Source organism: Anser brachyrhynchus (assembly GCF_964034855.1).
Source record: "Anser brachyrhynchus genome assembly, chromosome: 11".
NCBI lineage: Eukaryota > Metazoa > Chordata > Aves > Anseriformes > Anatidae > Anser > Anser brachyrhynchus.
The window spans coordinates 17,612,196-17,639,252 of NC_137706.1; the positions used below are offsets into that span (position 1 = coordinate 17,612,196).

Genomic DNA, 27,057 nt, shown 5'->3' on the forward strand with positions numbered 1-27,057 from the left:
GTGCTATGTTGATGAAATATTTGCACACCTGTGCTATTTCATGTCCCTCCCCTTGCTCCCAACTGATGCGTGTGGCTCACCATGTTTGAAATGAAATGTCCTCAGACAATCCTAATCATACTGTCAGTCAGATAGTCATCTTCTGAAAGGGGATCCTTCACCTTTAAGAATGCACGTACAATAGTGATATGTAAGCAGCTCAAAGACTCAATACCCCTTTTTTCTGCAAAGCAAGGCTGGGTTAGGAAAAAATCAATATGTTAGAAGTAAAGGTCATACAAGGAAAAGTGACATGAAACAGTCTTCATGAAGGATATTGTTCCCTTAGTTCTGTTTGAAGTTTTCTTTACCCTTGTGCTAGCCTTCGAACAGATATATTTTGTCCTAGAATAGAAACATACTTTTACTCACCTTTAAAAATCTGTATTTTAAATATTTGTCTATTAGGGCGCGTTCATGTTTTAGTTGTTTTGTTTTTGTCCTACGGGTGAAGTAATCCTTGGGGAAAGGAATATTGTGTGTATGCCATCCCAGTGCATTCCCTGGTCAGGGTTCCTTTAGAAATGGAAGTATATAATGCACACAAATGTATTTGCCTATCTTTTTAACAGTTCTCAATTTACTTTTCAAGTGGGCCAGATGCACTACTATAGCTCTTAAAAGGGTCAGGAACATCTCCTTATTTCCCCACACTCTGTACTTATTGCTTGGGTATAGTTTTAAAGTAGTCCATGAACCCTTTTCACTCTTGCAACACATTTACCCACAATTAACAATCAAACCATCCTTACTTCATTCAGGCTCCCATTCTCTCCCTGCCTCATTTTCCCTGCCTCTCTCTTGATCTGCCATTGTGCCGAAAGCTGTTTGTGCCATCGCAATCTGCCCTCCTTACCAGCCACACAAGGATGGGGAGGGGGGAGAGAAAAAGCACACAGCATTCAGGCACTGAATAGCAAATTGCTCTTGAGTGTCCTTGCTTCCCCCATCTCTCCCCCTTCCCTCAGAAGGACAAGGGGGCCCCTGAAAGCAACTATACATTTTGCTTAGTGCTCTTGAAAACAAGCGTTTCACACCTGAAGCCTTTCACGGCAGCCCAGAAGCACCCCTTCAAACCACTTAATTGCCAATTGCTTCTGAGCTTGTTGTAAAAGTCCATTATGTCAGCCAGCTCTATGGCCAGTGACAAAGTATGGGAAATGAAAGAGTCCTCCTTGCAGGGCCAATGCAGTCTTAAAAATCCCCAGTTCATTGGTTTGCTTGCTGTTAACAGGCAGTTACTGGCCACAGTCAACGGTATGCCAAAACCTCTATCTTGTGTTGATATTGTTTTGTTAAATGAAAGATGCTGCTTTCCTTATGTTCTTTCACGTGTGACTGTGTACAAACATATAAGCAAATTTTGAACGTGGCTGGGGAAAATATCTTCACACAGACCTCATCTGTACATGTGGACCTCAGACTGTATCATTGCCACTATTGTTCTGCTTAGGCATTTTTTTGCACTAGGTGAAGTAATAATAATAATAGTAAAAAAAAAAAAAAAGGTGATGTGATATTTTCAAGGTTGAAGCTGCGTTCCTTAGATATTAAAGAATAAGCATGCAAGTAGTCAGGTAAAGGAAAAAGGGAGATCATGTGGAAGAGAAGTGAAATAACAAAGTCTTAGCCAGACTGAATCGCAGTTGTGAAGAATCATTTTGAAACTATATATGCCTTCCTTGTGACTAAGCAACTGGGTTGGTTAGCCTGTGAACTTAGCTTAAAGTGTGTATGTGTAACTTTATACAGTAAGGCATGTGCTACAAACACTCCCCATTTTTATTTGAGTATTTTAATTCATTGTTTTTATGATCCAATGTGACCTTCATGGATCTCAGCAGAAAACCTCCCTCTCGTTTTCAAGAGTTCATGATGCTGGACTCTCTCAATTATTTTCCTACCAGGGAGATGTTCCACCGAACCAGTTTACTTAATTGTGAACGAAATTCAAGCTAATGCTTGAGAATATTTGCAAAAAAAGACTAAGTTGGTTTATACAAAAATATTGTGTGCATAGTATAAAACCTGATTCTAAAAGCATCTCTCTGACCTATGATGGAATAGGAACAGCGTCATATGACATAGTGTCAAATCATGAAGATACAATGCAACTCACACTCAGACTATTAAATATAGCTAACTGATTACTAAGGAGTTGCAGATCAGAAGAAATCATTTCACTTTTTGAATAACAAGTTCAAGAAAATTGCTCTTTGCATAAAGACAATTCATGGGTCAAAAAAGGGGTAGCATTAATTGCTTAAACTGTTCATTATGAACTAATCACCCAGTTTTAATTAACACCTTTTAGTGGATTTTAAAGAAAAACATTACATAAACAGATGCAATGTGAAGTTGACTAAATAGAGTACTTTTAAAGACAAGTAAATTCTTAATACAGTAAAAACCCATTTCTAAACATATTTGTAAATTTGTACTCAGTTTAGGGTCACATTAATGAAATACGGTAAGACAGAAATCTCAGAATTGTGAAGGCCTAAAATGTGTCCTAAGCCATTTTAGAATTCAGACTAATGGTTCCTCCCCAAGTCAAATATACTTTTAAAAAGTCTGGGCAGTCTTGCTTTTTGATTGGATTTACATAGCTTATGTTCAAGTGCAGTGTTCTAATGGGTGCTTCTGTTAGCTATGTTACCACATGCTTAAAGACAGGCTAGTTCTTACACACCACAAGTGAATGGAAATAATTCCCCTCACTGAGTACTGTGCTCCAAAGGCAGTAAGTAAAGTAACTAACTTAGCAAACTTCACTAGTAGGAACCTTTTACTAAAACCAAGGCCATGAGATATCCTGAATGGAGGTAGAGGTATTAATACCCGTAGTTTGATGAACAGCACCTGCTGAAATGCACACTACATCTTTATTTGTATCAATGCCTGTGTCCTGTTGTGTCAGTAAGAATCAGTGCTACTCTTACCTTAACCATCAAAAATGTCACTTGAAAGTGCTTAGCTATTCAGTAATTTTTTTTTCTTACAAATTATGTATCTGCAAAGTTGATTTATTTAGAAACTTGGTAGATGTTTTTGTCTGGGTCAGTGTAGGACTCCAGGAAATTCTGCTGTCCAGCATTTGGCACAAGCTTTCAAAGGTCCACATTCAATGGCATGACAGAAGAAAGTGTGTAAGAAGATGCAATTTTTAACAATCTATGTTTGGTTTCCTGTTGGATTTGCAAGGAAATACTGAGTTTAGTAAAGAAATCATTGAGAAACTTCTCCAGGATCCCTCTTACAAACCTCCGCCCCCTGCCTTTTCCTCAAGGTGGAAATCAGAGGACGCATAATGTGATTTTCTGAGCAGGGATGACTTCTCAGACAGAATTATCTTCCTTTGCTGCAAGAACACACATTCATCACTCCTTTTCATCGTACTCTTTACAGCAATTAGACATTTTCCTATATATTTCACACTGCTATGTAATTTTTCCTGACAGCTCATCAGCCTCTTTGACTCATGACCTGTAATGCCATCCTTGTTTTTTGAGATGTTTGTTTGTTTGTTTTTCCCCACCAGGAGATATGAGCACACATTATCATAGATGCATAAGGCCTATCAGTCATTTTTTCAGAAGGTATCCAGTAATAGAGCAATACTGTTCCCTCTCCGCCCACTTGTGATTTTTTTTTCTTACCAATTTCCCTCAACTCACTGAAAATAGCAGGTGCTTCTCTTCATTCACCTCCGCTTCATCCAGCCCATCTGTCTGATTCTTCTATGAGAGAGATTAATGGGACATAACTCACTTCATCTCATGATTTTTAACATATCAGGGCGGAGGGGTAGGTGGAAATTCTATCCAATTTTAGATAGATGTTTCATGATGAAGACCTGATGATGATATCGCAGCAGTAAATTTGGGATCTTTCATAGTCTTGGTCTGTTTCCAAAGTATTTCACAGGCTTGTGTTTTGAATGTCACCATAAGTAAGTTGCTTTCTACCCATCCATCTACAAAGCCATCACTACTGTACCAATTAGGTGCCGTAAGTGTAGTTTTGATAACATTGCTTTAGCTTCACAGGGGTAAATACACATTGATCCCTTACATGGACTACATTCTTGTGTGGGATCTATCATGGTAGGAGTGTCTGTGGCGTTTATCAAGGTTGTTTGCTTTGAAACACATCTTCAAGTAGCCTGTTAAAAGTCCTTTTTCCCCCTTCTGATATACCTCTGTCTGTTTTCCTTATTCTAAACCTCACAATGTAAGTCTTTTGTGTAGTACCAAATGTCTGTTTTTTTTGTAGTTAGATTTTGTGACTTTGAGTACTATTTTGCTCTGATTGTGGTCCTTTTGAAATAAATGGAAGTACATGAGTAGGAAGATGCTTCTGTATATACAATACCATGAAATGCCCTGACATCTGTTTCTTCTTGGATCTATGCTCAGCTTCTCTTAGAGGTCTTTGCTAGCATTTTAGAGTTATGTAACACAGCTATTTTCTGTCCCACTCTAGTGGATACTCAGTAACACAAGAAGTAGCTGACCTTGTCCCAAGGAGCAGACCATTTGATTTCTACTTCTTGTTTGTGTTTGCAGCATACACATGTATCAGACCCAAGTCAAATGGTTTATTCTGAAGGTGAAACTTTGCCTTGTCTTGAAGCACGCACCAACTACTAAAGCTGGCTGCTTTGGATGTAAATGGCAATTCTGAGGAGCTTAAGTTTACCTAGAAAAAAGTGTAAATACTGCAATTGTAAGTGCAGAGTGAGTACAAGCACCCACTTTTGAAGCAGTAATGATCATATGTACACTTTGAAGACATTGCTATTTGGCCACCCCTTGAGAATTTAGCTCTTAAATTCTCACTCTGCATGACAGTTTTGTAATCACAAAGTCTAATCTACCATTCAGTACTTCTACCAGTTTATTTACAAGGAATAAAATGGTCTACATGTATACTCTAAAACCTATTGAAATCCTTTTTGCTTTTTCAGAGCATTGCCCAGAGTGTAAATCAATGCCAAATTTGGCTTTAATACTTTGAGTCTGATCACATCCACTAGCTTCATCATTTTTTGTGCCATGGTGTGAAAGAAAGCTGCCTTGAAAGAGCATTACACAAACTTCTAACCAAAGAGAATCCTCTAGGTAGTTCAATATCTGCACAGAGGCACTTCTTGATAGACTGGTTGTAGTCTGTGATGCCAAACCAGTCTCCAAGAATTTTTGATTTAACATAAAATGAGACCAGAAGATGAAGGGAATAAGTGACTACCTGAGGGCTACCTTTCCTCTAAGGGTGCTCCATGTTGTCCCACTAAGCCTAAGAGCTTTTTCTCTGTATTCCTGATTCCCAGCCCACAGCTTTTATATGTTTCCTTTGAGATCTTCCTGGGTTGTTCTTATTTCTTGTAGTTTTCTGTGTAAGGATACGTTCCTCTTTAGGCTGACAATTAGGACCTGGTAGTATGCTGATTTTGTTTAATATGGTGCTGTGTGATTATAAAGGTCTGAAACCTTCACTCTGTGTGGGAAGAGAAAAACTTGTGTGTACGGATGCACCATTTGTGGCAACTTCTTGCTCTGAATCTTCATGAGCAGTGACTTTTTCTCAAATATTGAAATATTAACCACTTTTGGATTCTCTGCTTCTAGAAAGTAAACAATGGGAAAAAAGCACTCAAAAAAGTAGGTGTTAGAGAAAAACAGGATTCACTTTACTCAGAGGCAACGCAAGCAGTGATGACAGCGTGCTATATCTGTCTTTGTGACTTAAATTCTCTTCTACTTGATGAGTTGGCTCTTGAAATGAAGCACATGCTGTATATAACGTATAGTGCATTGCCTACTTTGATTTTGTTATTTCTCTGTTAAGAAAGAAAATGGGCACCAAATATTTTCAGTAAAAAAAAAAACAACGAAACAAACAAACAAAAAAACACATTAAAATTCCAGCAGTTCCCTCTTTTTACTTCCCATGTGCAAACTGATCTTATCCAAGTGGCCAAAAAGCCCAAAGCTGTAAAGCTGCACACACAGAAAAACAAGATTTCTGTCCTGCAAAATTTCTGTGTTTCCACTTACCTGGGACACCTGAAACAAGAACAAATTGTCTGATGTTCAAAGACCTAAGCACCAATAATATAAACAGAAAATACTAATTCACTGACATAAATATGCATCTGATACACTGGCAAGAACACACAACTTTTGAGATAAGCCTTCAGATGTGCGCCAAGGTTAGAAAATTACGTGTTTTATATTAGTGTATCATGATATTAGGGGTCAGCATTATAGGCTGTACTGCCGATGGGTCTGGACCAAGATAGCTGGCTTACGGTATACAATGAAGTTAGGGTATCAATTCAAAAATCACGGTTCCGATTAAAAATATGTGTTTTGGTGTAATTGCCTTGCAAGCAAAGCTATCAAACACTATGGGTAAACATTTCTGCTTTTTCTGGAATCAAATCATTCACTTAAGTATACAAATAGGAAAGAAATAGGACGTATTTCTGTATTCCAGAGTTAAATGGAATTTTACAGTACTCTCCAGTGAAAATGCAAATTACCTGCTGTAAAGAGCTTGGTTGGAGATGTTTAACTTCAAATTTTTGAAGTTAAAACTATACAAGAAAAACAGATTTAAAATACTAAGTTTATAGTGGTTGTTTTACTGCAGTGGATACCAAGCTATACTATGACCATAACCTGTGTTGTAAGTCAAATTCTGAAACTGTGTTTTAATTTCAATATACATAATCTGTTAACAAAAAAAAAAAAATCCTCTAGTTTTTGTGTGGGAGAAAGTCTTCAAAGTTCCCAGAGGCAATTTTTGCTCTAGAATCCTCTCTAACATCAGACAATGCTTAATCATGAACAGGGTTTCAAAAACTATAATTTAACAAAACAACTCTTCTAGAGATTTAGTAACACTCTAAAATGATGCAAATCCTGTATTTGTTCCCTTAAGAAATGAGTACTGAGTTTAATATTAAAAGTGAACAAATTCAAGTTCTATGGAAATGACTGGTGCCAATGAGAACAACCCCTTTTAAATAAAGGGGATAGTCTTGAAAACTTGCAGCTTGAAAAGTACTTAAAGCTATGTTTAAGGCTCGTAGTCCCAGCATATTGTGCTTCTTCACTGTATAGTCACAATTCCTAGATGAATGTAAATCAAGTGTTTAGCTGTTAGATAACTCTTGGTAGCTGATAAAAACAACTGCAAGTGCCCTGCTCCAAGTCACAGTAGTAGACTGTATTCCAATAATGGTTTGTCAAAACATTACTCAAAGTTCCTATGAGTCTGTTGAAATACATATTTGAAAGACATAGTGACTACCTACTCAAAAAGGCTGATGAGGAGAGGGCTTTTACAGGACTACATTGCCTTTTCCACTTCAAATCTACATCATAGAGACTGTTTCACATAGAAAACTTCCTGAGTTTTGGTTGAAATGTTTGTTCATTTACTGAAATTCTCTAGTTTCATATTTAAAATTCAGTTTACCCACTAAAATTTGATAAAAAGGAGCATGAAAGAAAGTCTCTGTGAGGAAGAATTGTGGCTTTTATTAGACTTCAGCTTAAATTTGATATGGGATTTTGCTCCATTTTTGCATATAATAGCTATTTTGTTCTCTTAAAAGCTTGGTTTGTTCCATTCAACAATACGATTTTTAATTTTTCAGGTAGTGAATTACAGGTCTGAAATTTAAACTAACTGTGTATTTTGTGTATATTAAGAAATATGGGTCTGTTGCCTATCAAAGGAATAGTGAAACTCAGCAGTTGTTTTAAATCACTACACTGTTGGCACTTAAAATGTTTGGAGGAACTATAGGAAGTGGAGGAATAAGCACTAAAATCATACAGAGATATTTAAGGCAGGGGAAGGGTGTCAAGGAGGGAATGGAGGATGTTTTCTCTTTTTTTTTTTATTTCCCCTCAATGTTTTCAGCATGACATTCCTGGTCAAGGGTACACATAGTTTATCTTTTTCTTCATTCTCCACCCATCAATTTTTCTTCTTTTTTTTTTTTTTCCTTAATCTGAGCTCGACTGCTGCTATCTGTTTTGTCCAGCCTTGCTGACCTACACAGCAACTCAGGAAGCGTAGTACGAGCGCTTAATGTTCTGTAGGGGAAAACTTAATCAGAAAAATAATCGTCTTCCCTCTAATGGAGGAAAAAAATAGGGTTGGGGGACTTAGCATGCATGATAGAACATGCGTGGACCACCAGAAAAGCGTGGTGAGGTTGGAAGGTGGTGGAGCTCTTTTTTAGAACAATCTGATCAGAAGGCAAATGTCTAAAAGGAAAAGGAATCCGAAAAGAGTGTTGAAGTGCCAGAATGCACCAGCTAATAACTTTAAATAGTTCATTGAGTCTTCCGGAATTTTTTTTGTTCTTCTTCAGGAATAATCTGCTTACATCGTTAAGACCTCAGCTAAGCTCAGTAACACAAATTACCAGATGTTGTATCCCCTAGTTTTTTCCATCAAAAGACCAACCACCAAGCTTGTTGAAAGAGAGAGGTCATTGTCCTTCCCTGGCAATAAAACTATTTTTGCAACTCCTAACAAATGAAATGAGAATACCTTTCAGCTGTAGAGGGGATCCTATCTCCTGCTACTTCCAAGTTTCCCTGTTTGGCTTTGTTATTTTCTAATAATGCACTCATGTGTAAGCTAATAATGTGAACAGAGGGAAAATGAAGAGTTTAAAAAAAAAAAAAAAGCAGAATGAATTAGGGCAATTGAGGTCGCTCTCTTTCATTTTTGCTGGGAGGATTTTAGCCCTAGTTTTTACCTTATCGCTTATTACACAATTTATGATAAAATGAGATGTGATTCCATTCTTATTGTTGTGCTATAGCCTATTGAACATGCATATATAGAATTCATTTCAAATTTAAACACTATCTTAATTATAAATTGAATAAAATGGACAACCTATCAGATTCCCTAAATTGCATTCTAACAAATAATTTCATTTTCCATTACTTTTCCACCAATGATATACTGGGCATAACAATATTGAGCATACACCCTGTTCCTTTACTTTAATTGTGCCAGAGATACTGCTGTATGACAACTGTTTCTCTGTGGGCATGTGTATTGCTTGCCATTTGTTCCATAAACCATTTTTTTAGATTTTTAGTAAAGCTATGTAAAACCCTGGAAAATACTTGTATACATTTTATTTTGCTTTGTCTTTTAAGTCTTATTCTGCCACATGCACTACAAGTCATAGCTTGTAGTTTTAAATGCACAAGTTGATTTGAACTGGGTTATTCAGTTTTACGATGGATGTACAACTCAGATTTTCAGGTTTTGCAGGATCTGAGATCAGAATGAGGTCCGTTCTCATTACCTGAATTTGAAATAGATGCCAAAAAAATACTAACAAAATAACTGGTATTTGTTCACCACTGCATTTTCTACAGTAATTTAAAATTTAAACAATATTTTCTCTAGTAGATTAGGCTGGTAGAATTGAATTAAAAAAAAAAAAAGAAAAGAAAAACATTAGACAGTTTAGTGAAGTTTGCTCCTAACTTTTTAGAAGTATTTTAATAATTTGGATGTGGAAAAAGTATGATAAGGAGTAAAGACACACACATACCACCACCACCACAATACCAGCAAGGAAAAAGAAGGAATGTAAGGAACAAAGATAAGTGGTGGTTGCTTTGTAAGAGCTGTGAATTTTAATTCTTTATATGAACCTCTGCTCAAAGTTTAACACGAGTTCACCATTTATTTGCATTATAATATTTCTAAAATTACAATGATAAGACGTATGAGAGTTTTTACCTCTTTTTCATTATATTGTTTATACTTTCTAAAAAAAAAAATTCTGTGCATTTTAAGATTTCAAGCATATTTCAGCCAAATTTAGACTCTTTTTACACCTGGCAAAAGATTGGTTTTATTTAAAAATAGCCAAACATCTGCTTTTTTTAGCATGCAGTTTATCATTTATTTAGATTTTAGTATGTTTCGTTTGGCTTCAAAAAGCAAATATTACACCGAACCCTGATTTCTCAAAGGAATTCTGGAATACTGCTATACTTCTCACATTATTTTTATATAATATTAAATGTGATTTAAATGCTAAATTCAGAAGTAATTAGCACTAATTTGTTATGTTTAAGTCAAAATAAAGTTAAGCCACTTGAGCAAACACTGAGACTTTCATCAGAAGAAACAAAACTGTACAAAACCCACATTTGTTACTCATTTAACACTTTTCTCATGCCGTAAATATTGAATAAATAATGTTGTATTCAAATTCCTCTTCCTTTTAACTTTCTTCTAAAAGTAACTTTTATTTTTATTTGAATTCCTTCAGATTTTTTGTAGCATAAATTACTTACAGATCGGTGTAGTGTTACACTGGCAAAAACAAATAAGTGAAATACTTGTTGCATCTCGAAGGATAATTCTTCCCTGAAGTTTTCAGATGGGGCATAAAATCTGATAGTGCCTCAGAAATTCTAGGAACAAGTTGAAGTATCCCAGCAATAGAGCAGTGAAGATACCTCTGAGCCTTAGATGTGAAACTATTTCCTTTTATTTCATATTTTGTACCCTAAGAGTTTTATCCAACACAAAACCTACAATTTTTAGCCATTTTCCCCAGTTGAAATGATTTGCTATCACGGTAACTCGATCTTTTATCTCCCAAATAGTTTCAACTGTGTTAATGTGTGCGTGTACTTTTTTTTTTCTTATCAGGCTCTCGGCAGCATTTGTGATTCATAGCAGTCATCAAAGTGATAATAAACTCATTCACAATACTAACAAACATGGGGCTCCCAGTTATTTACGAGGCAAATTCACTGCAATGCTGGGCAGTGGAACAGGGGAGAATCAAGATGGTGTTGATTGATAAATTGACAGGTTAATTTACAAGTGGATAATAGGAGTTAGACCCAGAGGGAGCGGCTGCAGGCCCGTGCTCTAGCTTGGTTGCACTGCCATCTGTCTTGTGCCGGGGAAGCTGCAGGAGCAATGCGAGCCCCCATCAGCTGCACGCCCGCTCTGCCCAAATTAAAGACAAAGCCCCCTGTTTACAGCGATTTTAATTTGTTTGCTGTCTCGACGCAGCGCAGTCGCCCCCCTTACAGCTCCCTGACACCCAAATGCCGTATCCCCAAAGAAATGCCAGTAATGTTTCCTTACTTTAACGGTGTTTCTAAGCTCCTGGAATATTTTTGCTTTCAATAGAGGGGAGAAGAGAAATATTTTTGTAGGTTATAGTAGGGTGTATGGGTCTGGTTTGCTTTGCTTAAAAAGTGATTGCATTGTGATTTTCTACTTAATATTCAAGTGCAATATATTTTTAAAGGTAGTAGATGAAATAAGACACTTTCCTTACTCTTTAACGTATTTTTCTTCATGAGAATATATACGTTTCACTGGTCCCTGTCTGGCTGACAGGAACCTAGCTTGTAGCCAAATATTTCTACTATTTAGTTGGGAACATCGAATAACTTCTGTGAGTCTTCTCATTTTTGTAATCCCTAAGAGCCATTTTTATGGCAATCAATCACTGTTTTTATGTCATTAAGCATTTAACTAAACTAGTTGTTGGCTTTCCCACAGTGACCTGAATTTTCATGGAATTTGAGATCAAGGACCAGTTGCCCTTCTCTATATATTTGAAGTTAATATGTTCCAGTTTTGCGTGTTAGCAGTAAGAAAATTTTATTGGGAAAATAAAAGGGGTGGTCAGAAATACAGTTTTCTTTTTACACTAAGCGTTAAACACTTGGAGAAAGCGTCGTGTTTAAATACCTAGCATGCTTAAGCTCTGGTTGCCAAATGTGCATCGGCTGCCCTGTGCTTCCAGCACCGGGTGCTCCGAGCTGAGGCAGCAGTACATGCTTATGTCTCCTATCATTAGCCTGGATAAGCAAGCGCTGCCTGCTGATCGAATGCCAGCTTCTCGGAGCGTAAGTTCTGCAACGCCTGGTGAGACCACGGCTCCTGGGCTCTCATTCTGCAGCTCCAGATCTGAATAGGTAAAAAGCATCAGCACGCGAATGCCTGTGTATTTTGTTCGTTCTTAAACCCTGGCGAAATTAAGGGATGCCTAGCACACCTCTCAGCCTTGGGGTTGTCTTTCCCTGCGGTTCCTGGAGCCCTGGCTGGGAGGAGTGGATGCTGGTGGGCTTGCACAGAATGTGAATTGTTGAGCTCGTCTCTGGTGAACAGTAGTGACTCGTAATGCTCTAAGTGAAGTTGTGGAGGCATTCAGGGCAAATCTGTTCCTCCATGCTTTGCCCAAATGTAGAGGATCGATGTGAGGGAACTCTCTGCAGAGAGCAGGGGAGGGAATAAACCTTCCTTTGCACAGGCCACGGACCAGCTCAGCAGCGAGTGCTGCAGTCTCCAAGTTACAGGCACCCTCCTCTGGGGATCTGCCTGTCTGTCAAAGGGTAAGTTGCTGGTGAATCCGCATAGTAACAGATCCAGCCTCTGCCGTTGCTCACTCCAGCCCCCATGTCAGCAAAGAGGCCCCCCTACCCACCGTCAGAGAAAACAATGTCCCGACACTGTGGTAAAACTCTTCAATGAGACAGTGTCGTTTTCTGATGCTTTTCTGATCAGGAAAATGTTCTGTCTGGTGCACAAAACAGGCTGAATTGTTCAGGAGCTGCCTTTAAAAAATAAATAAATAAACGCAGACTTCAGACACAAAACCCAGTGTTTCCTATGCACAAAAAAACAGCAAACTGAACTTTTAAAAAGATTAAAGAAAAAAAAAAACCAACACTGGAAGTCGGGCTCCTACAGGATGAAACTTTAAAATTATAAATCTTCTGTTCTTTACTGGTGAATTGGGAAGACATTACCTGGATTTATTCCAAACAAAGGACTGAAGGCTGAATTAGCATTTTGTATCTCAGTCATCCTGCCCACCACTGCATCTGAGCAGTTTTTCTTAACAAATTTGGGCTGATTTTTGTGTGCAGTGATTTTTGGTGGAAGAAGTTAGGTTTGTTACACAGAGTGATTTAGTTAAACCCAGAACCAGAAACAGGCCATTTATTTGAAGAAAAAAAAAAAGCCATCAGTAATGAGACAGCCAATGTGGTCTTGAAAATATGATCATTGGAAAGGAGAGCAAACTTTTAAAGCAGCAAATGATAAGAAGGTCCCCATGACAAAAGTTTGTGCAAGATAGTGCCAATCATCTGGATGTGCTGCTTTACCTGATGGGCTTTGCTGGTCTTCCAGCATGGATTTAACACCCTCTTTGCCTGCTTTGTTCAGATATGGGTCTTTTTTTTTTTTCTTTTGTGGTAGCTTTTATGTTATAGTGTTCAACTGATTTGTGTTTTTGTTTTCTCTCCCCACATCTTTGATTTCTTTTGAGCCATCTGGACAGTGACAGGTTTGTAGGGTCATAAATGATAATAGTAATTAACCTTATAAATTAATTGTAAAATATTCTGATTAATTTCTTTTTGCAAAAATTGAGCAACAATAGCAGTGTGATAAGTGTGTGCATGCTTATATGCTCACAGTTCTCAAATGAGTTCAGGTAACTTTTTTTTAATGGTACACCATAGGGCTACAAACTGCATGAAATGAAAAAGGTGCAGATGCATTTAATTCCCTCTCTTGGACCCACACATAACCATAGGGAATGACAGGTGAGGTACAAGTACAGAATATTTAGACTCATTGATTTTCATTATTACTTTCTTCTCATTCCATATGTCACATCAAAGCACGGTGGTATTCTGTTTGGAAAAGAGATCAATGCAAGGAAGAAAGGACTGATCCTTACTATTCAAGGGGAGCTTCCAAATTCAGCTGGCGACACAGAATAAAAGTGACCCAGGATTTACTATGGCTATTTTCTTAAGTTTAGCCAGACATAGTGCACAAAAAAACCAAAACAAAACTAAAAAAAAAACATAGATTCTTGTTCTGTACCAAAACTATTCTCTTAATTGAAGCTTATTAAAAAACTTAGATATTCTTTTCAACTATAGTACTTGAAGATTGCCTTGACTTTTCTTTATGATTCAGAATCATTTCAAGTAAAAATGCACATCTCTTCTCAGTAAACATATTTTATGAATCAATCCATGCAAATAATTCTTTCTTCAATTGTGCACTTCCTAAAATAACATGTTGACATCAAATCATCCTGTTTTGAAGAGTTTGTAATAATAAATAATAATCAATGCTGCAGACTGAAGGATGCATCAATTATATTTATTTTACCCACAGTTGAGACTCTCTGTTATATATTTTTTCCCCAACAATTTTGCACACTTTATTGTAAAGTGTACTTCAGTCTAATTGGCAATGTGGCTACTGACTGCTGATTGAGACGAAATTACACTTTGCTTGAAACAAAAATTGAGTTCCATTATGTGAAATCTAAAATATTGCTGTAGTCTTGCAGAAGTATTCTAGAATGTGGTTTATCATGAACAAAAGAGAATTGAAGAACAGGTAGTGTAAAGAAATAGAACTTGCTGCAAAAATTGGAAAATGGTGCTTGAAATCAAATTCAAATCACAAGAGAAGTAAATATGGGATATTATCAACATTAAGGAATAAAGAAGTCAGGTTTTGAGATCATGAAACTATTTTAAATTAAATAGGTTTTGGACACAGTCCACGGACTTAGCGACTGGAATGTTGTTTTGACCTTTATTATGAGCACGTGAGAAAGAGACTGAAAATTTTGGGCTTCCTAGGATCAGTATATTCCTCATAACAGAGAATGGGTGCTTCGTGGAGTTTTTAGTTCTTTTCAAAGTGAAGTATGTACTGAATATGGTGTTACAGAAAGAGTGGCTACAGATTTAATAGGCACGTCCTCAATATAAAGATTTCTGGGGACATTTTGAGGAAAGAAAAGATCACAGATGTCATCGGAATAGAACAAAAGAAATTCCCTTTCAGAGACTATAAAATTCCCCTCCAGTCTGTGTCCTATTTTGAGCCTTTAAGAAGTAGTATTTGAGCCCATGGGGAGAGACTGCTTGCTAACTTGTAATTTCATATGATTTGAAATGTGGCACCTGCCGGCCTCCTATGTGGGATCACTTAGGAGAAACAGCAACTATCTGTAAGACTGGGTTGTCTAGCCAGTTATCTTCAGCTAAAATCCCTTTTCACATTTGTCTTAGATACATAGTCTATAGATAGGGGGTTATTTTAGTACTGGCTGCTGATATGTAGATGTAATTTTGGTAAATCTGTTTTTTACCTTAGGGAAGTCAAAGTTCCTGTAGTAGCTTATTCAACTAAAGCAAATGTTAGAAATAAGTACCAGATCATAATACTATCTGTTTAGCCCCATGGAGCTGTGGGCTAAGGTAAGAAAGATGCAAAACAAGTTATCAAATCAGACAAAGGGACCTAATTAAAACATGATTGCTGAGGCCTACAAAAATACAATTAAGTTGTAAGCTAAAGAAAATGAGGTGGTAAAGTTAATGTATTTGCCATTTATCTCTTGAGATCTCCGTTCAAAGACTCGCTTTCAAATCCTACAGGATCAGCTCTTTCAGATCCTACAGCAGTCAAATAGATTTAAAATTAGATTGGACTCATCCAAAGATATCACATGTGAATGTAACAAAGCCACTCTGAAACAAAAATAGTACTCTGGCAGTCTTTGCTTAACATCTTCCCAGGATGCAGCTTTCAGTATTGCCTCATCTCAACAGAGAAAAATCAAAACAAGTACATCTGGCTGCAAATCAGTTATTTAAATTCTTGTTTTAGAGCAAAACCACCCTCTTTCTGTGTAAAAGAAGCTGCTTTTCTTGATGGCCCCCGTTAGGAAAAGTAGCCTAAATATCTACATTGCAGTTGACTTAATTATACTCGATAACTTTGCTGCAGACCAGATGTATTATTTCCTGAGTATCTTGAAGAATAGTTCATATCTATACTTTAGGGTTTTTTTCTCTCTCTTTTTTTTAATTGGTTAATTGCAACCTTCCTGTTCCAGAAGTTCCCAACAAATAAAAAATTAAGATGTTTGAGCTGCATTATCTTAAATGTTTTGAGTTGAATAAAAAAGCATCTCATTCTGATTTCTTTCAAGCAGTGTTTAGCACAACAGTGTTGTTGCAGCCATCACCTGGCATGTTTCTGTAGTCATGTTGAAGTTGGTTTAGGCTTATGTCTTGGCCTGTAAAGGTATGGGGTGACACTTGTCACCTACAAAATGGTTGAGTTCAACAGCGTGCAACTTTGTGGTGCTGGGCACAGAGTGCAGCACCTTTCCAGGGATGGGTATTTCACAATTAGTCCATATTGCTTTTCCAGTGGTTTTTGCCCTGGTGTGAAATTGTGCAAAATATAAACGAAGGTAGAAAATATTTCTTTCAAACAAACATGACACCCTCCTCCCCTCCAAAATGTAAAGATCCATCCTATTCCTGTTCTTTTATTTTATTCTTCCTAATAATGTATGGTGTGATATTTCTCTTCAAGATGAAGTCACTGGTCTATCTCTTGTAGTGCTCTCTCAGTTCCTTTTTAAGGAGTTAAGTGGGCTGTGAGTTAGTAGGAGTAAGCAACCCCAGGCATTTTTGTAGCTGTCTGTGAAAACTTCTTCCACAAAACAAGAATAATAAAAGAAAATTGTGTTTTAAGTTAGCTTCCATGACTGTGGCTAGGTATGATGTTCAAAGCCTGTATGTCATGGGTGTGTGAAACCGAACAAATAATCCACAAATATCTCCATATACATGGGCCTTCTTACTGTAGTAGCAGAATTAGTTGTAGAGGGAGGAAAAAAAAAAAAAAAAGCCAAACCTTATGGGGCAGTGGTGAGAGATCCATAGCCTGTGTTGTGTGTTTTCCTACTTTCTTACTCTTTCAGCTTATGTTTCAGGTGAAAGTAAGATTTTCATTCTGCCCAGAACCATGCAGCCCTGCAGCTCTGATGGCTGATTTATTTCCCATTCCTGTACAGCCTCCATTCTTATGAATTCAAACCTAAAAGGGAAATTTTCCTCGTGAGTAACCTTGCACTTTTCCTCCTGTTGCCTAGAGGAGAGCAGGATCAGTGAACAATGCTTGATGACACTCACCATACCCCTGTTCCTTGCTGCTCCTCCACCCCAACCACTACAGATTGTAAAACCACATGTTTGTAATCAGTGATAAAAATAAATCCTGCACTGGGAGGTAAGTAGTCCCCTTCTGTTGCATTTAGAAAGGCCACTTTGAAATGTTGAACATGCACGTGAAAGTGTATCAGGCATCTGTAGAGTATGCTCAAGTTGAGATGGATATTTGTTACACTATTGTCTTCAAATTCCAGTGGCTATTTGTTATTCTTACAATTTTTTATGCATATCTTGTATAAAATAGATAAAAACAAAGCCCGTTTTATTAGAGCTAGAGAGGAAAGCTGTATGTTGAACAAGAAAAAACATTGAACTAGACCGAGGGCAAGAGGCAAAAGCAAAGGTATGTTCTTTTGTTTCCTTTGAGGAGAGGTGAAGGCAAAGGGGAGATTTAGCAGCTGTTCCTTGTGGCAGAAAATCATCCCTGATTGTTTGTAGAACAGAGGAATATGAGTGTCAAACAGGATACCATAGATCCACAAAGATGTATGCTGACCTGCGTGCCTGCTGGATGCGCATGTCATGACTGTAATTTTGTCGTGGTAAAAATGTCAGAAGTCATGAAAACCTAGTAAAAATGAAAGAGAGCAAAGTCACTGACAAGTTTTGAAGTAATCAAGTGACCCTTGTAGACCTGGATCTCTCTAATCTAATTTTCTCAAGGTCTGAAGGGTGGCTTATGCACCTTCTATTAGGCAGTGTCTAACCCTTACCTCTTAGAGCCCTCGTGTACACTGGGGCCTTTAGGAATCCCTGCACCAGGGATGTTGTGCTGCACAGCCTCTATGAGCGTAAAGGTAGAGTATGAAATTCTTGTCCTGTGCTGGGGCCCTACTGGCTTGTTCCAGCTGAACTCCTGGTATTATCACAACGTGCTGATCCATTAGTGTACACAAATATATTTCTTCACAGGTGTACTTCTATATCATATGTGTCCTCTGGTTAAAAAAAGACAGGTTTATGGATTTTTTTTAAACACGTTTTAGAGTCCTTTTTCACACTGATCCACAGCATTTTAGCTCCTGCTTTTTATCTTGAGGTTGAGAATCAGATCAAATGCACAATATGCAGAAATGTAGCAAAAAGGAACAGACTGTGAATCTCCATATAGAAACTCTGTATCTCCTTCTGACAAGAAAGCTGTCTTGTGTGATGTATCCTGGATCTTCAAATACATCACTAAAGCTATTAGCCAGCCTGCATTACTTCTTAGCTTGTAGTATGTTAACTAAACAGGCCATTTTGGGGCTAGTATACATTAAAACCTCCATTCACCCTCCTTGTCTGAACCAAACTGGCCGTTTTTCAGGTTCAGATCAGATCACATCAATCTCCCCTCCAAACATGCCCCCAGCTTCCTCTTTCTCATGCCCTACAGCATCTCCCATATTGGGAGATCAGGTGGCAAGTTGTCAGCAAAGCCCAGCTGCTGCTCATCTTGAAATTCACGCTTGCTCTGAGCTCCCCCATTAGTTTTGCCCTAGAGAGTGTTGTTGTTCGCTGCTAACAGGGAAGCCCAGAGCCATCCGCATTTTTGCGAGCTCTGTGACTTCAGAGGGCTGGAGGCTCTAGTGTAACTAATAGGGAGGTCTGGAAGCAGTGGGAGATTTGAATGTAACGACACAGCCTGGGGCCCAAGCCAGTGGTCTGTCACTACCACTCCTCCTCATGCTGCTTCTAGAAATAAAAAGTGGACCCTGCAACCTCAGATGAATAGACCCCCTGTATTGAAGCTGTGGCTTCAGTGAAGACAGTGGCAAATATATTGCTAATAATAAGATGTATATTGAAAACAAAGGATAGGCAGAGGAGAGCTGGGGAGAGAGAATGTGTTACGAGTGACCACAAAAATTTTACCTAGTGCATAGGGGAAGTGGGAGTGCCAAATGAAGAGAATGCAGGCACATTTCTCCATCACAAGGCTATCCAGAAATGTGGAACTTGTCTCCTTTGTGGGGCTCTGAAAACTGCAACAGAGCTGAAGTCTTCCCACACCACTGTGTGATGCAAGGGGATAACGCTTCTTTTAGTTTCCCAAGGAAGGATTAGCTTTCCAAAGACTGTGAAATGCAGCACTGCATAGATTGTTTTTCATCAAGAAAATTTTTGCACTATCGGGCAAAGCAAACTTTGCCTAGCTTTGGGCAGCCCCTGTGATAACCTCCTGTGTGAATATCTGTAGCTGTGAATAGTGCCAGACCAAGAAGCTAGTTAGGATAGTGAGAATAGCCCTCTATTTTTCATGTTTTTCCTTAGGTGTTTATAAAACTGATCCCATCATCTGTTCAGAATAAGTACTGTGAAACAATAGCTGGTACAGAAATGAACAACAACAACAACAACAAACACAAAACAAACCATACAGATAAATGAAAACTTGCAGTTCAAAGATTGTTTTTGTAAGAATATTCTCTTATCATGCGAGTGTTCTCTGCAGCCTGTTTACCAGTCGACTGTACTGGTGTTGTCTAGTCAAGAAAAAGGTGATGGTTTTTGGGTAGCGGTATTTGTATGTTGAATGTGAATGCTAACTTTCTTTTTAATATGTCAAAACAGGAAAAGAGTCTAAGTAACCTTTCACCACAGTAATAAAATTTTTCTGCCACTGTAACAAGTAATATAATTATAGTTTAATTATCTGCACACATTCAGTGCTCAGTGTATTTACACAAAGGGTTTACTTCTTTGCTCATGCCAGTTATGGACTGGTTTAAAACTACCACTTAGTGGAGTTAGTGATAATTAATACTGCTGTAACTGAATAGAATCACACTTCTGTAATAGACTTAGTTCAGAAAATCCACTTGATTTTGAAAGTCCTATGACCGTGTTATTTTGCTGTAGAAGTCAAGAATGTGATCAGAAACATCTTTTGTGTTTTGTTTTGTTTTCCCCTGAGTCATTCAATAGGACATAATTTGGGTGAATATTTATATTTTATTCATTTAGAGGAGATTAAAACTTGATACAAATTTGAACTTTACATTTAGGTGATAGAGTTTTGCTTCAATCATCACTTTTAGTTGCCTTCTACCTGTTTTCTCTGCATCAGATTTTCTTCTCCTCCTTCATCAGAGACTCTTGTACTGTCCTTCCTCTCCTTTCTCAGACCTGCAGGAATTGTGCTTCATGAGGTCTCTATGCTTGTAGGTAGATGACAATTCATGGATGCTATATTCCTGAGAAAGTCCTATCACTGTGGGAGAGAGGGGGAAAGAATGAGGTTAGTGATTAATACGGGTCTTGAGGCTGGTACTCCCACCATTTCCAGATCTGTGATCTGCCAGTTCTTCTGTTGTAAGAAACTATGCTACACTTAGATAGAGATTCCCAGAAAGTTTTGAGTTTCCACTCCCAAATTTCCTTGAGTATTTTCTTTCCCCTGTAGAAAGTTGATTTTCTTTGTTGTGGAGAAACCTTCTGTTCAAACAGAAGGACGTCAGCTCTGCATTTTTACACTTTTCCCTAATCATTAATCTGAGTTACAGATGTAAGTGGTTTGTGTGCCAAGGAAATGGATTGATTCAGTTCCTTTCCCGTTTGTATTTCATGCTCTTCCTCTTATACAGCACCGCGTCACTTGTATTCCTGTGATAATCCATATAAATTAGCAAACCTTACCAGATGAGTTTAGATAAATCCCAGTCAAGAGAAGGTGATGAAGTACTTAGGTAATGCTGTTAGAGTGATGGAATGAGAACAGGTCAGACAGACTGAAAGCACTCTAGCAGCATAGCAAGCATGAGTTAGACATGGAAGTTAAAATGGACTTCCATGTGCTACCTGTTCTTCTCATCAAACTGGAAAAGGCTTTCCTGCTCATGTTCTATGGCCAGTGTCAATGAAAAATGGTTAATGTATATAGCTGCATGGACAGATGCATCCTAAAATATGAATCGCATACTGTAGGTATTTATTTTGTCTGTAATATAAATTCATGCCCCAGGAGATGATAATATATGAAACTTCCGCAAAACCATTTGAAGGCAAGACATTCTTTCTAGTCCTTGAATAATGAGTCTCAAGAGGAGAAAGTTTCTCACTAGTAAAGGCAATCACTTGTTTTAGATGATTCTTTTTCCTGCTATAAAACTGTCCATCTGTCTACTGAAGACAAATGCCACTTAACCTGGAGTGGCTTTTCAAAGTCTGGACTTAAGACGTTTACGTAAACAGAACGTAGAGTACAGGAATAATATTTTGCTTTCCTTTTTCATTATCAAATCTTAAGTGCCGATACACTCTTTAACTGCAAAATAAATTTAGCACACTATCCTGTTGAATTAGAGAAGGAACAAGTTGGCTTGCATGTTTTTTCTAATTTTTCCATTTGTGGGCAAGTCTTGCCACAAACAAAGAGATATTCCAAGATTTTTAAAATTGTAGGTATTTCCTAACTTATGATAGAATTTATAAAAGATCTTCATGAGATTTCTTCATGAGATTGGGCATATCACACAATGCTGCAGAATTTATTTTGTGCTCTGAAACAATTCCTATCTTAGCCCTGGTAAATCTGAATGCTAGTATGGGGAAAGTAACCCAGAAGAGCTATATTCATCACCCTCATCCCAAAGTACTTCTTCCTTGAAAGCTTCCATAATTATTTTTTAGCTTCATTAACTTTAAAGTTAGCATTGTTAAAGTTTGTTAAACTTTCAGTGACAAAAAGTATTTGTAAGAAACACTAAATCTTATGAATTTTCATTTTGTGTGCCATTCTTGAAACCCATCTTGAAAAACAAACAATTGAAATCAACCACTGCCAACAAAAAAACATACACAAAAACCCCAAACCACCAATCTCTCTCCATTTTCAGACTGGTGTAATGGGTTACTTCAAACTATGCATTCTACTTTCTCTTAATCTTGCCATAGCGGGTCAGTTTCACTGTCCAAGTAGAGGGCCCATGGCATATACTTACACTCGTAGTGATGCTTTTTCTTGGAGGGAAGGTTGCCAAAATAGGTCCTAGGTTGGCAGATATTCACTCCTCTGACTCTGTTCTGGGTTGCGTTTGTCTCACATTTGGATTTGATCCAGAGAGGGGTAAAGAGTCTCAGCTCCTGAGTACAAATATATTAGTGCCCTTGCGAGCTCAAGACTTTGTAGAATAAGCCAGCACACTGCAGAGAGCAGAGATCCTATGGTCCGTGGTTTGTGGCCTCAGGCACCGCTGAAACACATGTAATAACAACAGCAGTTCAGTGAAAGTGCTAGAAGATGATTAGGCTTTTCTTTTTCTTTCTTTTTTTTCTTTTTTTTTTTTTCTCCAACTAAAGCTCCTCAATTAGGAGGTAAGCCATTTCTGCTGAAATAAATGCTAAATGACTTGACTTTGCATTTTGTAGCTGGTATGTGTTGAAGTCCGGAGGAGACCTATTTCTGTGCAGAATATAATGTCAGTTTCCCAATAATGATCCCCTGAAAGTCTCCATTTATACAGGAAAATTATTTTACTGCTTTTAAAGAAGGCTGTTGCATTTATGGATTCTGGCAACTTAAATCCACCATTAATGGGAGTGAAGAAGCAATAGGCAGATTAATATACTTTTTCCTCTGTGCATTATGCTGTTTACCTAATCACGAGTTCATGAGAAATATAATTCAGAAAAAAAAGTAACACATGAATTTTGGATGACAGCCTGACTTCCCATAACTGGCTAACTAACATTAATTCTGAAATTGTATTTCTTAATGGGAAAATTCTTTAAAAAAAAGTATGCATGATAAAGGGATTGCTTGATATTGTCTAACTGACACCTTTCTCAGGATCCTGGAGGGGTAATCACAGGCACTTGGCAGTAATGGTGTAAGCTTGACTGGGCAATGTGCTCTATCTCTGTGAATGCTAACGAGTCACACAGCTAGTTGTCGTTTCTGCCTTTGCGCTAAAGGTGTGAGCAGATCATAGTCATTTCATGTAATGTACTGATAGGGCCTGATCCTGCAAATCTCACTTGTGGGAAGGCTCCAATAACTTGTCAAACTTGACTTCACCTGTGCTCATATAAAAAACAGCTTCAGGACTGGCCCGATGTTTGCAAGAGACATCATCTCCTAGTTGTCTAGGCCTGTGCTAGCTGTTTTCCTGTTTAAAGGAAAAGTTCATTCCTTTTCATTCCCGGAATAATACCTTGATATTTGGTTTGCTATCAACTTAAAATTGTTCCAGTTAAAACAATCACTGACTTGTCTCATGTGAGACAGCAAGGAACAGTCTCAATATATTTTGATAGACCTCATCTTCGTTATCTACTCAGAAAATTCTAACGCTGTGGCTAAAGGGGAACTTGCAAAGGATTGAAAAGATACATAAGGGCCGTTTTTGACAAACTCAAGTGAGAGTGCATAGCACCTGACACGTTAGTCCTCAAAACAAATGGTTGATTACAAATAACTTCTGTGTACAGGTGAATCCTTCATGACTAATAAAACAGCCTTGTCTATGCTTGTGTGCACGTGTGCGTGGAGTGTTGTTTAAACATCATCTAAAATATGATAAGCAGTGAATAAATTAAGAATCTGTTTGTTAAACTGTGCATATATTTAAACACAAAATTAAGTTGTGTATATTTTGTTGAGATAAAATATGGAAATGTTTTTATCAAATATGCATGGCTCTTCCATTTTCCCTGCCCCCCACTTTCAGTGCGATCTTTCTAATGTTGATTTTTTTTTGCCCTTCATTGACATTTCTTTCAGAAAAAACATGGATACTAGTCCATGTCTATACCCCTTGTCATGCACCTTCATTTCTGGGTGCTGTTCAGCTTCTTACCTATAGCCCCAGGCATTGCTGTCTGCTCAATAGTTTCCAACCCCTGTAAAGAAGAAACAAGATGACGTACTACTTTTTAAACATAAACCACACATGACTAAGACCCAATAATTCACTCGTTCCTGCTAGGATGCTGAATTATTAAGTCTGACATCAGTCAGTGCCAGTAGTGTATTTTTGATAAACCACAGTTGTCTGCTGTGTGCTCCAACATCTGTATTTTTCACACCAGAGGCATCTGTCTTGTTCAAGAAAATGAGAGACATGTAGCACAATGCTTGTGCAAGTAGTAAAACTGATAGAAACTGTACCAGTCATCATTCCGTGTAGAGCTCCTTTCTTCAGTGATAGCAAATGACATATTTGGACCACTTTTTATAGAACCATTTCAGGGAACATACTTCTTTGACCTACTATGAAACTCATGGAAATTCATCCTCAGATCCAATAGCAGCTACAAGGGGAAGAAAAAAACAACCCCAGACTTAATTAAGTTTGCTGTTACTATGTGTCATTGTATAAAGATCTCACTCTTCACACACCATTATATTTTGATGTCTTTAGAAATTTATGCTACTGAAGGAGGTCTCAGAAGTCTCCATTCTTTGAGAACTGCAAAACTCTTATGGCATAAAATATCTATCCTATAAATGAATATGTAAAAGATAAATTTGACCTTGGCTCTTTACCAGTAGTGTAGGAAGAATCACACTTGCTTATATCAGTAATGAATTTGTACTAGTAATCTTTGTGAAAATAATCATTCTAATCATGATTATTTTGTTCACATTTTCTGTCTTCATAGGCCATGGATCATAGATCTCTGTAGTTTTATAGATTTCATGCCTACAAGTGCAAAGTTACTACAGTCAAAAGGCAGGTAGCTCTTTCAGTGTCCTTCATGTGCACAGTAGCAATATGTTTTTGCTAGACAACCTCACTGCTACTTTACATTTGCTTTTAAATAATTGTCAGCATATAATACTCCTAATTCAGCTTAATTTGAAACAGACTTCCAAATATGACCTTCTGTAATAAAGGTGAGAAAAAAGAGGTGCTAATATCACATTCTTGTGTTAGCGAGAACAGAACAGGAGCAAAAAGAAGAGATTTTTATATTAAAAAAAGTTAAAGCAAAAAGTCATAATGCTGTGACTTAGCAATGCTACTTCTAACAGTACATTTGCAGCTGGTATTTAGCAGTGTCAGCACTCTATCTCTAAAAGAGACTGTGGAAAGCAGTCTTTTTCAGGTTTTACTGTACAGGGAATGTTTGACTTTGATCACAGTTAAAATGATGGCATATGCGGTAGACAAAATACTGCAGATGGTTAGAAAAGGCAACTGCTTCGGAGTATGTCCTTTAAACTCTAATGGATCAGTTAATTCTCCAGAATATTTACTGGGAGAAGTCCTAAAAGGGTTAAGAAGCAGCTATAAGAAAGGCTAAAAATGATAGACTGGAAGAAAAAGAGGTAGTAAAAATTGAAGGATATAAAAAAGCAGAGGAATGTGGCTGGGGAATAATAAAATAAGAGAGAGAAGTTAAACCAGTGACCCTTGTCGGCAGTGAAAAGCGGGAGATTAGAAAATGTTTCATGCTAATTTCCATGGAGATTTCTTTAATTTATCGAAAATTACTTTCTTCTGCTTTGATTTGTCCAACTGCCTGCCCCCTCGCAGCTTTTTCGGGGTGGTCCTACCCGTCACGCCATGCTGAATATGGGCCTCATTTGCCCCCACACTGGGCCAAAGCGTCGTGAGATTACTGAAGCGTCTCTGACGTCTCTATCAGCTTGTGCCACCACAATGCCCTATTCCATTTTTTTTTTCTTTTTCTCTCGCTTGCTTGCCTCTCCCCTCCGTAACAGAGTCTTAGGATTCCTGTCACATGATGGCTTCATCGGGGGCCCCTTGCTGAAGCATTTTCACTTTTCTCCTGATCCGTTCAGCTTGGTTCTCTCTGCTGCCTGGCATATCAAAGGAGATTTGTGGGTCATTGAGCCATGGACACAGAATATAAAGTCATCAGCCTACTTGGCAGCATCAAAACAACAACAACAAAAAAAAACCAGCCGTCATTTACCATCTTCATCCTTCAAGTGGCAGGATATTGTTAGTCTCCCTTACAAATGTATATTGAAAGCATTTAATTTCTAAAGGATAATCAGGATGTAGAGGTACTAGCTAAAAGACCTTAAATATTGCAGCTCCTTATAGGGCACATCGGATTATAGCATGATGTAGTTAGTAAGATGGAGAAGCTGCTTATATCTCTGAATTTAAAGACACAGGCTAATATTAATGACAAGCTGGTATTTTTGCAGAATAATAAAGTAATTTGCCTAACATCTCCAACCTTGTCACAGATAATAAATGGACGTGTTTGATTACAAGCATTCTGGGGCAGTGGAAATTGATATCACTTGCTCAGTATAGCCTAGCTAAGGATTCATTCCCAGTTCTTTCATTTGGGGAAGTAAGAAAGAAAAGATTCATTATCGTAATGTTTGTAAATTTAGCTATTGCCATTATTTGGACAGTTTCTACTAAGTCCGCTCCTGAGCCCTGGGGCTATTTAGGACTCTGTGAGCAATCGTAGTGGGAATGCCCAGGTTGATTCTGTATCACACCGGGTACCCAAAGTGTTACAGGGAGTGGCAACACCCAGCACCATGCAAAAGATTGAGGAGTAGGATACAGCAGCAGGGTTAGAAATGTATCTTGGAATGTCCATTGCACTGTAATTAGAAAGAGGTTCGTTTGAAGTGGTTTGGAACTGTTGGGGGCTCTAAGCACCTTTTAAAATGAGTTCTCATTAGTCTCTTCAAAACCAGTCTTTAAACCATAGCCTTAAATGTCTCCCTCCGTTCCCTACAGACAGTGAACTTGCATATTAAAGACCTTCTTTATCCTGTAACTAAGCCTACTATGTATTCTGCTAAGCTTAAGGCTATCACTGCAAGGTGACTCACCTAGATCGATTGATTTGCTAGGAGGTATTGCAGTTTGGGGCGATGGAGATTTGGCTGTGTCTGCCTAAGGCAAACGCTGCAATAAAACCTCTGTAAGGTCCTAGGGGAATCTTCCTGAGGGAAGATGGGTAAAGGATGATGCCACAAACATTGGAGGGA

At 37.9% G+C, this 27,057-nt stretch overlaps 1 long non-coding RNA gene across 7 annotated transcripts in view; it reads left to right on the forward strand.

Moving 5' to 3' along the window:
- LOC308200849 overlaps positions 1–27,057 on the forward strand; it is a 550,918-nt gene that overhangs the window by 167,336 nt on the left and 356,525 nt on the right. Inside the window, exon 1 of one of the 7 annotated variants that reach the window (XR_013955870.1) lies at positions 11,755–12,047. The exons of 4 other annotated variants lie outside the window; for them this stretch is intronic. This is a non-coding gene — a long non-coding RNA (uncharacterized lncRNA). Of the gene's footprint in view, positions 1–11,754; positions 12,048–27,057 lie in introns of those variants that run through there. 2 more of the 7 variants (XR_013955871.1, XR_013955872.1) reach the window with 2 other exon arrangements.